Raw genomic sequence first — 17,580 nt, forward strand, 5'->3', positions numbered from 1 at the left:
TATACGAAAGAAAATCAAGAAAAAGCCTGATATGCTTAGAAGACTTTCCTGAATTCAGCATGCTAAACACTGACCTTTATCTGTATATTTCCCATGTCTTTCATGGCTTTTATAAATGAGTAGACTGAGACTGATTCATTAGTAAAGGAATATTTGAGATAGTAAGTTCAGCAGTCTACAGATTTGTGAGTTATTTAGACCAAATCTTGCCTATGTGAAATAAAATTAAAATTTGCCTGTCATTCTTAAAATTATTTAATATTTTAAACATAGTATTACTCTTCTAACTGCACCAAAAAAAATAAAAAAAAATAAAAAAAGGAGAGAAAAAAGAGAAAAAAAAACTTTTTTTTTTCTTTTTCAGTTGTGTCTAAGGCATTAGAATATTTTAGGGTTTGTAACTGGGGCCTGGAATTAAGTCTCTTGGATTTTCTTTATTTAATTGGCCATTCTCTGTGGCAACAGGCCTCTCGTGTCACCACTCCCATGTCTATAAAGAGAAGCATGTCTGCATCAGGGTGGTAATGGTGGGCTATTGTTACTGAAGTTCTTTCACATACTGTTGTGCAAATTGTAAATCAAATAAATTACTTTCTGTATCCAAGTAATTCTTTACTGGGCACTTCGTAATAAGTTTTATTTCTCTGTGAGATACACTCACTTTAAACGCTGTGTTTTCTGGGACAAGCTGAATATCATAGCCTGTTTCCCACGCTGAAAGGTTTTTTTTTGATCAGTGGTCATTCTGATAAATCACATTCCTTGTGTCAAATCCCAGTGTCCAGGCTTGGAACAGGTAGCCTTATCAGTCAAAACCAAGACAAGAAGACAGCGGCAGGTCCTTGAGAAAGCAAGCCCATTGTCCTGCTTCTTTGTACCTCCCACTTTTCTTTCTTTTTTCCCTGTTTTCAGCACAGTTGCCTACCAGTCATCTGAGACACTCCTTGCCTGGTGGCCTGGAGACCCGTCCCCATTCAGCTTCCCTGCACACAGACAGGAGAGAGCACAGCCACTTGAACCCAGATAAGCTAGAGAGTTCTGGTTTTATCTGTGCTAGTGACCTGGGGCCCTTTTCCCCTTGACACTTGGGAGGCTTCATCTGTAAAGGATGATTTTAGTTATTTTACACTAACTGTTCAAGACTGTTCATGCCACCTTCTCCAGTTCATTTCTGGACCTAATTTCTCTCCAGAAATTGAACATCTGTTTTACTTGCATGACTTCAATTACAAGCATTTGTCTGGGTTTCCTTGTGAAGGCATCAACTGTATTTCAAACAAAGGAGCCCTTTTGGATGAGGGGTGAGAATACCAGCGCATTTCTAATGCTTTCTGTAAAGCAAAAGTTTTCCATGTCAAAGTAGCCTGAATGCTTCCTTATTTTTATAAATAGCAAGAGTTGTGGTGGTGTTCATTTTGGAGCATGGCTGCTTCAGCTCTTATAGCACAGGAAGGTGCATGAGAGGCATTCTGAACACCTTCCTGAATGATACTAAGAATTGAGCATTGTTCTTTGTGTATTTGTTTCAGATGGCTCTGAAAAAAACGAGGTCCATTTATGGAAAAATTAGTGGCTATAAAGACAATTACAGCTTTTACAAACATAGCAAAGGTGCAATTGAGGATAAAACTGTATGGTACTGTATAGTCAAGTTCTTTTTGTGTTTGAACTAAAATACCTCTGGATAGTTATTGCTTCAGTACAATTTTGCATGCATACAGATCTCAGAAAGAATGAAAAAATAAGCTTTAATTTTCTTAAACAACTTAGAATCATAATTTGTTTGCTGTGAATCTCAGCATATGTCATTGCTGAGAGGAATTTGAGATATATTTCATTAATTCTGTTAACCACTTCCTGAAACTGTATTGATTTGAAACACTTGAAGCAGTTATATTGACCATAGCAGAGTTAATATTGTAACTAAGACAGAGAATGGTTTTATGATATCCCTTTGGATTTCACAGTCAATAAGTAGAAATTGTTTAAGCATAGCACCAGAATGAAAAATATACATGAAATTAACATTTAAAAGGACAAGAGTTGAAACTACTGAAATACTAAGTTGAATATTACTCCTCTTTTCAAGTGAGCGTCTTTAAGAAACTAAATTCTAGAGAGTTTCCAAATGTTTTCATCCTTGCTATACATAACTCACTCTCTGGAAACAGATAGAGTAGTTACAAGAGCTGTAATTTTATAAATATATTTTACAAACAGTACTTGCTATATGAAATTGCAAAAAGTGGTAGCTTTTCAAGGCTCATCCATTTTCTTCTCTACTCGGTGGGAGGAAAGATGAGTAATCACTAAACAGCAAGGCATGATATTAGCTAACCAGAGCTATCACTGCAATAGTTCGTGTTTATGTTGCATGATAAGGATATCTTTGAATTCAGTTGAGGTTACAATGGAAGCAACATATTATTAAAATTATGCAGTAGAAGAAAAAATTGACTCATTCTGGGTAGTTAACCATTGACAAGGTAACATCTTAAGAGAAAAAGGCAGATGAGGTTGACCTTTATTCTCTTTTCATTTTGCCTCCTGTTTCTAAAACTATCAATTTACTTCCCCTGAGTGCTCAGTTTAGCAGATCCTAAGGCATTCTCCTCTGGCCTTGTCAAAGAGACAAGACTTTCATAGAATAATGAAGCACATCCATCTTAGTTCCGTTCAGAACTTCTACATCTATTTAATTTAGAAGAATTATCCTTTAAAGCTTTCTGAAGCTTTACATAGCAAATCAGTTTTCTGCTGGGAAATGTTTCCACAGTCAGACTGTTTCATGAGAATTTTTTTGATGTTGTCATTATCTGGAAGTACTGAAATACTGCATTTTGATTTTATTGTTTTATTATTATACTTCTGTTAAAAGCTGTCTTATGAGTCAGAAAGATGAAGATGAAACATTGTTTGTTTTATACTTAAAAAAGGCTTTGCCCTTGTTGAATTAAACATTTTGATAACATTAAAGGAAAATATTTTGGAATTTTTCAATTTGTACAAAGTTTGATGTTTGGTGTTGGGCCTCCAGTTCAGAACAAAACAAAGTTTCAGAACCTCTGAAGTCACTGCTGGGTGGAAACTCTGCTGTTTAATGAGTTCTACTGTGATTCCTGACGCATCCTTTTGATGCTAGCTAATCAGCTAGTGCTGTTGGCTGAAGAAGCTCAGAGAGTAACAGAGAAGTAGGGGGCTATACTGAGCAACTGTGGAATATGATTGACACAGAGAATCTTCATTATCCAGTTAAATCATCACATCAGAAATGCTGATTGTAGGGTCCTTAGAAGAGGGACTCACTGTTCCAGTGTATTTAAATAGCAATTACCATAGCATGTTTCCATACTAAAATTCTTGAATGAACTTTGCAACACCAAACTGCAGAGTAGCTTTTCCTCTGCCAGATCTTCTGCCTTCTGTGATATGCCTGGCTTAGTGGTTACCATTGTTATAAATGACCGAGTCCCAAATAGGATTGCAATCAAAGTTTACAATTTATTAAACGAATAGAGGCAAGCAAACAGCGCTGGGTGCGCCGGGAGTCTGTGCTCCACCAAGACCTGTTACGTAAGGCGGCTGGTTTTTATGCTCCTGGGCTAATACGTATTCATTACTACTTCTAGAAGAGGCAGGGTTATTATAATTGGTTCCCGGAGTCCGAAACCCTCCCAGGGATGCCTGCGTATCAGTCTCTGGTGGTCTCTCGGGGGTCGCTCAGGCTGAAGGCCCGCAGTCTTCCTCGCAGACTTTGTCCTTCAGTCATCCTTCAGCTCCCCCTCCCTCCTTATTTGGTAGCCTCTGGGCCGGATGTCAGAGACTGGCGCCACATCCCGTGCAATAGTCAGCAGTTTTCTCTAAAAACCCCTTTGTTCTCTTATCACCTAGACCCGGGCCTCAATGTTAACCCTTCAAATCCCTTATTGACACGAATTGCTGGACCATTCCTTACAATCATCTTTACTAAGAGTAGAGTATAGCAAATTTAGGAAGCACTAAAGTATTATTTTCATGTATATATTTGCTTTATTTGTAGCAAGAGTTACTAGTGGGTGCTTCATCTTAAGAACCTGTGCACAGAGCTGTAATTTTCCTCTATTTTCTCAATGCACACTTGTTCTTTTTTGAAGAAGAGGTTCTCTGTCTGTTAGCTCACTTGCTAAAAGGAAGAAAATGTTAACTAACAACTACATCTCTTATAAGACGAGCTGAATGGTGATTTTAAACACACAATATGGAAAAATTACCAAAGTTTAAAGGTGTGTTGACAAGGTTGAAATCTTTTACTTTCTTTTCTTGGGTTTTCTAGATGCACAACTTCAGAGTGGAGCCTCATTACTATTATTACAAATGTGAAAATTGAAGTTTTAAAATTTCATCTATAAATATTTTTTTAACTTATTCACCTAAATTAATAATCAATCAGTGGCATATAAATAGATTGCAAGAGCTATTACTTAAAACCATAGAATGTATATGTTCCAGAAACAAAGATGGTCAAAGGCATGTTCTTTGTATAGCCAGAAAGAGATGAAAGTTACTGAATCTGAGCTGAACAAAGACTTCTGACTCTTCCTGTTTGATTTGAGTTACTTTTGTTCGTGCGTTGTGTGACAAACTGACTGTTCGTCTCTTGTTTGGGTGGCATGTTTTACTATCTGTTAATGTTTGGGAACTTGAAACCTGGATAAATGGCTTGATAGGAACCTCATGAAGTTCAGCAGGGCGTGCAAGGTCCTGCACAGGGGAAGGAGCAGCTCAAGGCACCAATACAAGCTGGGGGCCACCGGCTGGAAAGCAGCCTGTCAGAAAAGGATCTGGGGTTCTTGGTAAGACACCAAGCTGAACATGAGCCAGCAATGTGCCCTTGCTGCAAAGAAGGCCAGTGGTATCCTGGGCTGGATTAGGATCAGTGTTGCCAGCAGGTCAGTGTTGCCTCCCTTGTGCACACCTTCCCCTCTAGTGCACACCGGTGAGGCCACATCTGAAGGACTGTGTCCAGTTCTGGACTCCCCAGCACAACAGAGATGTGGACATGCTGGAGCCTGTCTGATAAAGTCTACAAAAATGATGAAGGGACTGGAGCATCTTTCCCCTGAGAGCTGGGACTTTTTAACCTAGAGAAGAGAAGGCTTGGGGCAAATCTCATCAATGTATATAAGCTAGTGTGCAAAGAGGTCAGAGCCAGGCCCTTTTCAGTGGTGCCCGGTGACAGGACAAGAGGCATTGGGCACAAACTGGAACACAGAAAGTTCTATCTAAACATCAGGAAGCACTTTTTTACTGTGCAGGTGACTGAGCACTGACACAGGTTGTGGATTCTCCTTCCTTTGAAATTTGTAAAACCTGACTGTGAATTGTCCTGGGCAGCCTGCGGTGGCCTTGCTTGAGCAAGGCTGGGACCAGATGACCTCCGTAGGTCCCTTCCAACCTCAACCGTTCTGTGATTCGGTAGTGCACTTGACAAAAAAGAAACTGCTCACCTGAGATACGGCTCTCCTGTGAGTGTATGGAACTAATTCTGGACCTTAAACTGCTGTATTTCCTGATGCCATCAGCCGAGGGAAACTGCACCATGCAAGTGTGTCTGGGCAGGCTCAGGGCTGACCTGCTGTTAGAGGCTGGTGAGCTCTAAAGAGATGCAGAGCAAATGAGTGACACCATTTGCCAGTCCAAGAATTTTATAGAGGAATACTTGTGGCACAGAAAATTATTGCTGTGAATGCTGTCATATCTACAGCTGTGTGCTCAGGTGAGCCAGTGGAAAGGATCAAAAATGCCAGTTTGGCAGCTGTAAAGAGAGCAACATAGCAGGTGCGACGAAACAAAGGAAGTCACATGCAAGCAACAGCCTGTATTCCCATCCACTGGAGATTATTTATTGAAAATAGTGCTGTGGCAGGTATTTATTTATCTATTGGTATTTGACAGAAGCTCATTTCTATGTAAGGTCAAGTAGAATTAGCATAACAGAAAGGAGGACTAAATACATCCTGGTTTATACTTGGTTTCTGAGTATAAACCTGCCTAATGCAAAGTAAAGCAGAAATTGGAAGGGGTAATCTACTTAAATCTTCTCTTCCTTAGTGACCTGTATTCATCCTCTTTTATATCAAGAAAACATCTTATTAGTCATCTCACCATTACTCCTTTTCCCCTGTATGTTGGAGAGAAGAATGGCTCCGTTCCCAGACTACCAAGCCTTGGGAAATGATCTGCTTACAGCCATCATCAGGCTATTTGCTAGTCCAGACAGAAGTACCCTTTGCTATTCTCCATCAATTTATTTTCTGTCAGTAGGGTACCAGGAGAATTACGTTAGTCACAGTTGCCAGATTGAACAGGATATGATTTGTGAAAAAATACTTTACATTTAAAATTTTTTTGTTGTTGTCTTCTATTTCTTCTTACAGTAGAGGGCTGCTAGTGCTTTTTTTTTTTTTTTTTTTTTTTTTTTAAATCAATGTTGAGTTCATTTTAGGTCTGTTCGGGATGTAAGAAAATTCAACAAGAACACTTTTTTTTTTTTTCCCACACCCCTGCTTGCCCCCTCCCTCCCAGCCTTGGGACCATATTGCATTTAGACAGCAGAGCTCCTTAGTTGACTAACTCGTGTCAGGAGTTGCGTCTGCTTTGACCTTCCACTAATAAACAGCAGTTCTGGTACTGGATACCTGTTTTCTTTATATTTCTTTACTGATTCTGCTTTTATTTTCCCATCCATTCCTGAGTCTATAATTGATGTTTAGGGAAGAAATGGTGACCATCAACAATTTTAGATAGAATATGTACAGATCTTAAAATATTACATGGAGAGTATAAATATATAAATATAAATATACAAAATATAAATATAAATATATAAATATAAATATACAAAATATAAATAAAATTGTTTTGTATGGAGGATGGGAAGAAGAGGGACAGAACTGCTGGTTTGGATAGACCTGTAAATAGTTTTGTGTATGTTTCAATAGAAAGATTTTTTTTTTTTTTTTTTACCTCTTCCTACTATTTATTCTTACTCTGACAATGTAAACAGCAAAGACGCAACAGGTGCTAAAAGTAGTATTCACGTCACTGCATACTCCTAGGCAACAGTATGAACTTAATTTTTCTCTGCATTTTGTGAAAAAAGGGGAAGGAAAAAGAGCTTCAGCCTCATCCTCACAAACAGCTTTGGCACTCACAAGATTAAGTTATAAAAGACCCATTTTGTGTTAACAGCAGGACACCATCCATTTTCAGCTCTTTCATCCAAATGAAATTAAACATGGACATGTACAGTAAAATAATATGACAAATAAGGACACGGTATTATTTATTATACCAATACTTACAGGTCAGTCTTTTCAACACACTTCCATTCCTTCAGCCCCCCAAATCTACAGTGCAGTATGGGGAACTATTATCTTTAATATAGAGATAAATAAAAACCCTCTCACTTGCAAACGGTCACACCACAGGCTAGTGATCCAGCATTGTTGTGAATAATGTCTTTTTTGTTGTTCGTCTACCCGGTAGCAGATGGCTGAAAATGACTCTCTCCTACCTTCTCACATAAACTTTTAACTACTCCCTGCAAGTTAATGGATTAATATATCAAATGGTAGCTCTGCACATAATGAATGTGAAGATAAGGATGGAGGGAGGCAGGAGGTTTTTGCAGCAGTCGTTGCTTTGTCCAGACACCAGGAAACATTCCTAAAATGGAGCCATTAGTGATGGCTCCATGGTCACTGTCAGAAGCTGCTACTGATGGAAAACAAAATGTTTTGCTTCTAAGAGACATTTGGTTAATATGGTACCAAGTTGCTTGTAAAAGCAGAAAGGCTGCCTTTTAATTCATACAAAAATATCATAGACAAAAAGCCAATACTAGATACAGGGCTGCAATTAATATCTCACAAATGCTTGTGTGGATGTCCCCATGCGTACAGAGCAGCAAAGGAGTGAACTTGTTAAACTAAAATGTAGAGGGTTTTATTTTCTGTAAGTTTTACTTCTCAGTTTGCTAAGTTTATTGTGATTGGAAAGAGCACAGTTTATAAAAAAGGTCGGTATACGTATTCATATATATAAGCATACACCATGCTTCAATTTTCAATTTTAGACAGAAATATCATACTTATTATGGATGGTATGATTAAGTATATTTTAAACCCAATAGCTGTTGATTGCATATTAAAATGGTAGTTCATGCTTATTTAAATTTTTGATAAATCTCCACTGATGGATAAATAATGTTTGAGAATTTCAGTTGTCAGCACACATTACATTTCAGTGAATATTTGGGAATTATGCTCAAGAGCTAATATATTTTGCCTTCATTGTGACAAAATAGTTGAGATGCATGTGTAAAGAACTACCGTGAGAAGAACCATGAGATTTTTATTGCTTTGAGAAAAGTCACATCTACTTCAGACAGTAGAGCAGCACAATTATTGACATTTAGAATAAAATAATTCATAGTCTGAATAGAGATGAAAGACTGCAAATGGAAAATATACTGAATTTGGTGGAAGTATCGAGCTAGAGCAAAGATCAATTTTATTTCTAACACAGTTCATTCTATGCTGTATGATGTAAATGTTTTTTTTTTATGCCAAGCACTTGAGCATAATAAAGTCCTGAAACAATGCCATATTTTGGTAAAAGCTGAATGGGATTGGATTTTCAATCAGACAAATGGTTCAAACTATAGGTACTTACAATTTGAATAACTTCATTTCTTTTCCTTTTGGAAAATGTAGCCCCGCAGCAGATCTTTGAAGTGTAAACTCTGAGACACAGCAGTATTAAAATAGTCATGGATTTGGAGGAAATATCACAAAAACATCCAGCATGGCTTAATCAAAAATAGAAATTCATTTGAACTTTCTATAGTCTATTGAATATTAAAATATTTCATATTTCAAATAGGAAAAAAAAAAGAAGCTTTGAGCAAAGTTCTGATCATAGTTAATGACATTTCTTGTGTAACACTTGAATACTAGTATTAAGGATGAAAGTTTCTACTCAGTTTCATCAAACTTTCTCATATCTTATATTTCATATTTATTTGCTATTATCTGAAAAATAACTGGTCTGTGCTGGAGACCATGGAACATTACGACATAAGTTTTCAAATTAAAAGCACTGAGAAAAAAACACATATGATCACTTTGGCCAAACAAAGTATTTTTATTCTGCAATTCCTTGGCAGTTCATCATGAAATATGTGTTTTGGGGCTTTCTTTGATAGCTGGCACCCCACATTGGGTGCTATCTTTGTGCAACCATCGTGTTGTAGCATCTCTTTTATTAAGAATTAAATTACCCATTGGAGATATTTCTGTAGCTGTGAGAATGGCTGGCTAATGAGCAAATTTTTGGGGAACTTCTGGGTTCTTCATATTTAATTCTTCAGCTTGTATGAGGAGTTTCTGCATAACATCACGTTATACTGTTGTATTTAGCATCATTAAATCTTTTTGAAGGATGTATTATATTCAAAATAACCAAGTGAAATGGCTTGGGTTATTCAAGAAATCTGTGATGATCAAAAACGTTTTTTTGGACATCCGTTTTCAGAGCCTTAAGTGTAGAGAACAGTAAGAGCATGAGTCACTGAAAGAGTATTTTGAAATAGCAGTGTTGGAAGAACCCATTTCCAAACCAGCTGTATAAATTAACTATTATTGTGTAGGAATTCTGTGATGAAGGAAGCACATTGACATTGCTGATGGGCAAACGTCAAAACTGTAAGTTGCTGTCTCCACTGGCTTTCTTCTTAGAGTCAAAATCACAAGTCAAATGGTATATCATTTATATATGTACTCCTATTACTCCTGAATTAGGACTTCAGGATTTTCCTCTGTGGATGTGAAGTGCCTAGTAAAAATTACATTGCTGCCTCACTTCCTTCCATTGACATCTGTGTGTGGGTGTCTTTGGGGGGCAGTACAGCAAGAATTAGAAGAACCATTTGAGATGGAAAATATCATATTTCTTAAGCATATTGAAGTGAAATATTAAAAAAAAAAAAAAGAAAAAAAGAAAAATAATTGTTTGAAGCAAGAGTGTGAAGACTCACAAAGCCTTTTTATTGGAGGCTGTTTGTTTTTACATTTTATTTTCAAATGGCTGATGTAAGGATAATAATGTAAAGCTGTTTATTGCAGGGGTAATAATATTGTAGAGACTATCAATGTGCACTTGCAGACAGTTACTTATATGCATATGAGAGAAAGAACTCATTTGACTAAAAGTGATATGTAATTTGGGAAAAACTGAGAGGCCAGAAGCTGCAGTGTGTGAGGACAACACTACAGAAAGTTCGTAAGTTTGCTTTCGATAGTGCCGCTGATACTTTGATGATTTTTATTTTTTTTTTATAGTTGGCTTTCTTTTCAAGGCATTAGAATTGTGGAATCTGTAAAAACAGTATAAATAAAATCTCCAGTTGGATACAGTGAGTTTTTGCATTCATTCTCAAAAAAATCCCAAATTAATTAATATTTTTTTACTTTAAGCAGGTATAAACTAAAGTAATTGGGAGTTAAAAACTGTAAATCATAAAATCAGATTTCTTTACTTTTTATGCATGGACACCATTGTCAAGAAGGGCTATAAACTTTGAAGAAATTCTGTTTACAGTGTTTGTTCCTGTCTACATGCACTGCACAAAATGGTGGTGTCTGTTCCTTTCTGGCTGTTTGAACAAATCATCTTTACCCCAATATCAGGTCTGCTCTGCAACTCTGGGGTCTTGCCTTGGAACAAGCATAAATACATTATTTTTACTTCTCCGCAGGCATTACCTGTATTTAGAAATTTCAGCTACTGATGACTTATTGGAAAGCTCAATTTCAGTACTTTCAGTTGCATAGAAATATACTGGATAAAGAAAGACAGAGAAAAAAAAAAACAGAACGTAGTTTGGTGATGCTTTCCTCTGAGAAGCCTCCACCATAAAACTATCAATAAATCATTACTTATTTACTCTGAAGCTTGCTTGCTAGTTAAGAAAGAAGACTTAGGAGGTGATCAGTGCAATTTTGTGGTATCTTCGTAGCAGTGAACTCCAAAAGTTTGTGCTTATCAATTTACCTATTTTCTATACCAAGTTGTCAGCAAGACACAGTGAAACATCTAATAGATTAAAAAATAAAGACAGATGAACTATTAACAGTAAACAGCAATTTTTTTTTTTCTTCAAAAATGTGTTGTTTATTTTCCTGAAGTAATTAACAGATCTTGGTTGAATTTTAGAGTGAGAGTTCAGGGTAGTTGGGCCACAGTGATGTTATTGCTGCCCTTTTACATGTTATTTCATAACTGGAGGTCGAATTCATCCATTTCCTTCTTTACGTCTGAATGCTTTTCTTGAAGGAGTCTACTCTCATGCTCTCCTACTGGTGTGCACCACAGCAGGGTGCTCCACGGAAGCACTTAGATGCTGTTCTACTTTCCATAAACCAGCACTGACTGCAGTAGGGAGGGGACTCCAGGTACTAAACTCCCGCCATGGGTATCCTTCCCAACAGGGTAGTAAATTGTATCTATTTTCTCCTGTTATCTTCTAAACTATTTAACACAAAGGCTCCAGTAAAAGGAATTAAAAGGAGCCCTGACAATATTGATTAAAAAACAAGATGGAGACATTCAGGTTCAAATGTCTGGAGTTGACTGTGCCTGAGCAGATTTGGACGAATGTTACCTCATGCTTTAGGAAACACCATGAACAGTAAGTGGTGGAGACTGTTTTTTCACACAGAGTTTCTTATTCCTTCTATAAAGAAGTTATGTTGTCATTGAGAGAGACAGAAAACAAAAAATTGTTGGTGGCTGGGCCCTCACCTGCAAGACGGGGCAGAGTGGTTGCAGTACAGTCTGTTGGTTTGTGCAGTACACAACCCTGTTGGGAAGAGCACTGGACAGTTACATTCTGTGCTGGGAGGGTTCCTGCCCTCCACATGGGGACTGCACCAAAACGTAGGATGGAATTTAGCTTGAGAGCTCCTAAAGGTATTGGGAGAAGGAGAATATGATGGACTGCTGAATTCTTGACTGTTTCTCTCTTAGTAGTACCTAAATGGGTTTGTGTTTGTAAGGTGGAGAGAGAAACTAGTTGAGAGGAGAAGAGGGATGGGTCATAATGATGAGGAAACCATAAAGTCATTTAGTTTTTAATATTTTACCATTACTTGATATTTTTGGACTAGAAATCAAGGTCTCATTGATAAGCCTCCTGGGCTCCTTGCTTATCTCAGACTTTAGAAGATTTACTTGGAGTATACAGTATATAAAAATGATTTTTTGTTTTTTTGTTTCTTTGTTTCTTTGTCTATTTGGAGATAAAGATTCCTTATAAAAGATTTCCTCCAGGCAACCTTATGGTGTTCAGATTTTTACTTATATTTCCTGTGTCCTGATTCTTTTTATTTTTTTCCCACAAAGAGTTTTCACACAGAAAAAATTGTGAAGGTACATTTCCAAGGAAATGTACAAAAGTGTCTTTATCTGTGTCACCTGAACCCTGATATTTCATGATAGCCAAACAAGATCACATGGCTTTACAACATTTTGAAGAAAAACATAAAAATCCCTTTACAAGAGAAAAGCTATGCTGGGTTTTCAGAGCACATAGTTTTTCTAAACAGCATCACTCTTGTCTTGCAAGGGTTTAACATGAAGCAGGGTTCTTCAGTGAGATGCTAATCTTTAGTGCTTATTATAACAGCCTTGAGATTACAGAGGTCCCATCTGTGATTACTGGTACATTGCCAATTATGAACAGCCAGTGTCATCTGTAAAACAGTCACTTGTGGCTGTTGAGATCTGAGTGGAGGATGTCTTTTGAGAAGCTTTAGTGGCAAACGTTGCACGAGTTCCTTTTGCTGGAGAAAACATTGGCCTGTGTGGATTGGCGCTGTTAGGAGAAAGGGTGAGCACAGATATGCAGCCATGTTTAGTTACCATTTTCCATTTTTGTGTTCTTTTTTTTTTTTTTTTTTGAATGGGATTTCTGTTTCTGAAGATTGGTTATGAGGCAGGGTGTGACTGCAGAATTTACGTTAATGGAATTTGTTGGTCAGCAGTACTGGGTGTTTTTATATAGGTGTGAGAGTTAGGAGAGATTTTTGATATCCTGTATTAGCTCTTTCACAATATGAAAATAAATGAAATTTTCCTCTCTGAAGCAGAGATTCACTAACTTAACAATATCAAGAAACAAGTTGTTCACAGGGTTATGCTAGCCAGAAGAATGTGTCCTTTCTGTCGTTCTAGACTTGAATATTTTTGAGGATTGCTTCGAGATTAGAATGAAAGGGTCCCATTCAAAAGCAATAGGATGATTCATTTGAGGTTTTATTTCTGCAAATTTCTGTGTGCATCTTCACTAAAAAAAAAAAAAAGAGAAATTCTTGCAGCTTATTATGTTGCTTTAAAGCTGGAAAACTGTTTATTTTTTGTGCTTGATTAAGTTCGTTAAGATATTTCAGATATTTCATATCCTCTGTAGAGCTAGGAGTATTTTTAAAATTAGATTTTTAAATCTGTAACTGGCTAAAAACTTCCTTGAGGTGTAAGGGCGCTACAACAAATGTGTGGGGCACTTTCAGTTGTAATAAGGCACAAGAGCAAGTTTATGCATTTGTTTTCATCAGTAACTTAAAAAAGAAAGTGACAGAAATAAATGTGTGAAAGTTGAGTTGCAAATGTTATTAGTCAAACAACACTTTGATCAATGATGTCTTCCTTCTAAAAGCCAGCACATTTAACCAATAAAGGTCAGTGTGTTAAATATGTAAATGTAATCAGCAACATATTCAAATCACAGATTCAGCTCATTTGCTACTTATGGTAAATGATGATGCTGGTTTAAATCTATGAATTTATTTTCCATTAATCCAAAGGAATAGAGAAATTAAAAAACTGTTAAATAAAAAATCAAGGTGGAAAGCATTTAAATTAATACAAAGAATTCCAGAGTCAGTCATTTCCCTTATTTCCTTTTTTCACAATCTGAACATTTTTGATCACCTTACTTATGAAACTGAGAAACGGGCAAATGAAACACCCCTGAATTCACTTTTTATTAGAATGAAATCCATTGTAGTTCAGCACTGACTAGAACCATAGTTTAAGATGAAATAACTCATTGTTCATTCAAGCACAACAGCAAATCCAGATCATCGCTTTTGCCTTGATCCTCATAAGCGAAAGGGAATCTGAAAATAAGCCATATGTGTACAAATATGGAAAAATAGATTTAGATCTTGAAGTGTATCAAAAGTGTTGGTGATGATAGTACAGCCATTGCTTTTTTTTTTTTTTTCCCTCAGCCTTTCTGCCCAAAGTTTGTGTGATACTTGATTTCTTTCATGCATATGCATGTGGAATTTGTACAGAAACTATGCTTCTCAGAAAACGGAAATAAACTATAAAACATCTGTGTTTAAATAACTGAGTGACAACCTGCGCTCTGAGATTTGTGACTGTGAAAACTTCAGGGAGAATGTGGATCATCTTACCCCATTCACCAGTGAAAGCCTTTCCTCACAGAGTCCAAATCCATTGGAAAGCAATTTTTGTGAGTGGATGAACCTCAGATAAAGTGCTGAGAAAGTGATCTACCTGTTAATCTGATCTGTTTTCTGTTTCCAATTTCTGAATCAGTGATGAGGAATGAAATTGCACTTTATTTTTCAGTCATGAACACAGATTTTGAAGTGTGTATCAGTAAATAAATTTAATTTCCTGATGTATTTCACCGTGAAGTAGTGTGACAAAGCAAATGGTGTTGAAGAAAGAAGTCAAAATTACACAAGTCCCTCTTCAAACAAAAAAATATATTGGAAATGCAGTGGTGTCACTGTATTAATTCAATAACAGTCATGTTGTCTTATATTTAGAAACTGTTTCTTTGTGTGCAATATTAATCTTTCCCTACAGGGAGTTGTTCTGCACAGAATTCTCCAGCTTCCTGTAACTGGATGCTGAAGCCTTTCAGCACACATGTACTCATCAACCCAGCTTCCTGGCTCTCACAGCACAGGAAAAGCACTGCAATGGTTAGATCACCCTTCTGAGGTCAGATGGCAAAAGTCTTGATGAAGATAAAATTTCTCTTGCTATCAGGAGTGCAGGAGAACTTCCCATGTGCTTCATCATTTGTAAATACTCTGAAATCTACAGGTAAAAAAAATGAATAGATGTCAGTTACAATATCTAGATATTAGCAGAAAAAATAGTTTGGTTTTTTTTTTGCATGATTGAACTTGTCTCCTTAAGAAGTGATAGGTCATTATAGCTCAATTAAATTTCTCAGTGGTCTCATGGTTTGTGATTTTCATTAATATAATGCACTTTCTTACAAATTCAATCTTCAGCTAAAAATGTTTTGACTTTTTAAAATGATAGAGCATTTTGATTTTGATTTTATTTTGCAGATCTCGTTATGCCTTTCTGTTGTCAGATCAGGGTATACATGGCTCATTGCATCTCTGCATAGCAAAAAATGGATCTCTAATTCCCATTAATTTTGTCATAGTTTAGAGTCAACACCTTTTTTAAATATATTCTGTAGAGACTTGTTTAAAATAAAGGTTTTGTTCTTGAAAGCTATCCTTAGCTTTTCCCTGGACTTTATGACTATGATTTGGAAATTAACATTGCAGACTTCAGAGCACCCATTTTCCTCCAAAAATATTTCTTAAGATATTATGACAGCTTCAGCAACTGCTATTTTCAAACAATTTCTTTTAAAATTAATCACCAGTTGGCTTTTGAGCAAATGCATTTCATGGAGAACACAGTTGAGAGATTTGTGTTGAATTATGAATGTAAACACTTTTTTTCTGCTTTCTTGAAAAAAAGTTGAAAGTCTTTCATATTTGTGGACTTGGTGAATTTTATTTCCTTTTTCTGGATAGGTGCTGACATTGAAATAATCTCACTATTGTCTCAAAGGCTCTGAATCTAAAAACCTGTTTCTAATGTTTTCTGAGAATGATCACTTTGTTTTGTCCAGTTTTATTTGATACAGGAATTTGCATGACAGGTGAGGGTTCTTCTGAGATTTCAAAATTCAGTTGGTGTCTGTAAGGTCTTCTGCACCTTACAGATCTAACAGCCAGCTTCCCTTTTAGCTACCTCACAAAACCGAAGCAGGGAGACTTTGGGAATTTCACTTGAGAATCTCCTTTGAAAATGTTATTATTAGTGTTTTTGTTATCAAGCATTACCTGTGACTGGCACATTAAACACTGTACAAAATCTGAGTACATTTTAACATGGCAAATTTTTTCTATCTTTTGGGTTGTGGCTTTAAATCTTTCAAATATAGCACTTACAATCTGGATACTTTGCTTCAGAGTACTTTACTTGCAGTTCAACATGAAGACTCATAATTTCTTTCACTGAGCTGATTTTGCTTCTAGTTAAAAAGTCTTAATTGTTTTAGATCATTCCAAATTATAAAAAGGAAATATATTAGCTAGAATTTTAAAAATACTGCATCGTAAGATGACATCATCAGGCATTCAAATTAGTTCCCTCCGAGCCTGGAAACCAAATACTCCTATTTATTTATTTATTTATTTTTCCCCTTTTTTGAAATGTTTGATACCAAGATAGTAGCTTTCATGCTATTTATATCATCCTACTAGCTAGTCATTTTGATAGATTCAGGTTTGAAGGTTAAAGGTTTTATCACGTGTTAGCACAGTTACAAATAATGAATTCTGTAACCTTTTTCATCCTAATTCTTGGATCATGATTCTCCTGTAGATGTGAAGCATGGTATATGAAAAATTACATGTATTTACTGGTCACCAGATTTTCAAAGCTAGGACTCAAAGTCAAAGGATTTGAGTCAAAGGACTCAAATATTGCCTTTCCTGTAAAGCATTCACCTGTTTAGCTGCCTTGTTCTTTTCCTGAGATAAAAAATTACAGCAATGGTCTTGCTTTTAGAAACACATTTGCATAAACAATAAAGCTTAGAAAAGGGCACAGATATGATTGAATGGAATTACATTGTTGATTAGACATATAAAGTAACCACTAAAAAAAAAAAAACACACAGCAAGCTATTAAAGATGATACTTTTTTATTATTATTTTAGGACTACAGTTGCCCACGAGATCTCCCAAAGGAAAATGGACTGATAGATTTCTCACTTGTGATATGACATACTATTTGCAACTTTGTTTTACTTGAATACCCTTCACACTAGAAGGAGAGCATATATGTTAATATTTATTGACCTAAGCTTTTGTCATTGAAGTCATGCAACTCAAATCATTGGAGTGTTCAAGTGTTACAGCTGGCTTAAACTGCTGTTCAGGCTTTTGGGTCTGGGGAATAGCTTCATTATAAAATATGAATAGAGTGGTAATGATCTTTCAGAATCAGATGATACAGTTGTCAAGAAATCTCATTTCCCTCTGTTATTTAGAAGACAGTGTAACATATGGAAGTGAAATTTCTGATGTGTAGATCATGTAGGCAAATATGATACCTGGAGCTGAGGACTGAGAAATATGGTGTGTCACTGTGGGAAAGTGTTTGGAAGAGGTAAAGAGGAAA

At 36.3% G+C, this 17,580-nt stretch overlaps 1 protein-coding gene across 10 annotated transcripts in view; it reads left to right on the forward strand.

The window, feature by feature from the left end:
* RGS7 (regulator of G protein signaling 7) overlaps positions 1 to 17,580 on the forward strand; it is a 279,466-nt gene that overhangs the window by 145,802 nt on the left and 116,084 nt on the right. Inside the window, exon 1 of one of the 10 annotated variants that reach the window (XM_080585134.1) lies at positions 11,245 to 12,931. The exons of the other annotated variants lie outside the window; for them this stretch is intronic. The gene's annotated coding sequence lies outside the window, so the exon portion shown is untranslated. Of the gene's footprint in view, positions 1 to 11,244; positions 12,932 to 17,580 lie in introns of those variants that run through there. 10 annotated transcript variants of the gene reach the window in all.

The sequence above is a fragment of the Anser brachyrhynchus genome (genome assembly GCF_964034855.1).
Source record: "Anser brachyrhynchus genome assembly, chromosome: 3".
NCBI lineage: Eukaryota > Metazoa > Chordata > Aves > Anseriformes > Anatidae > Anser > Anser brachyrhynchus.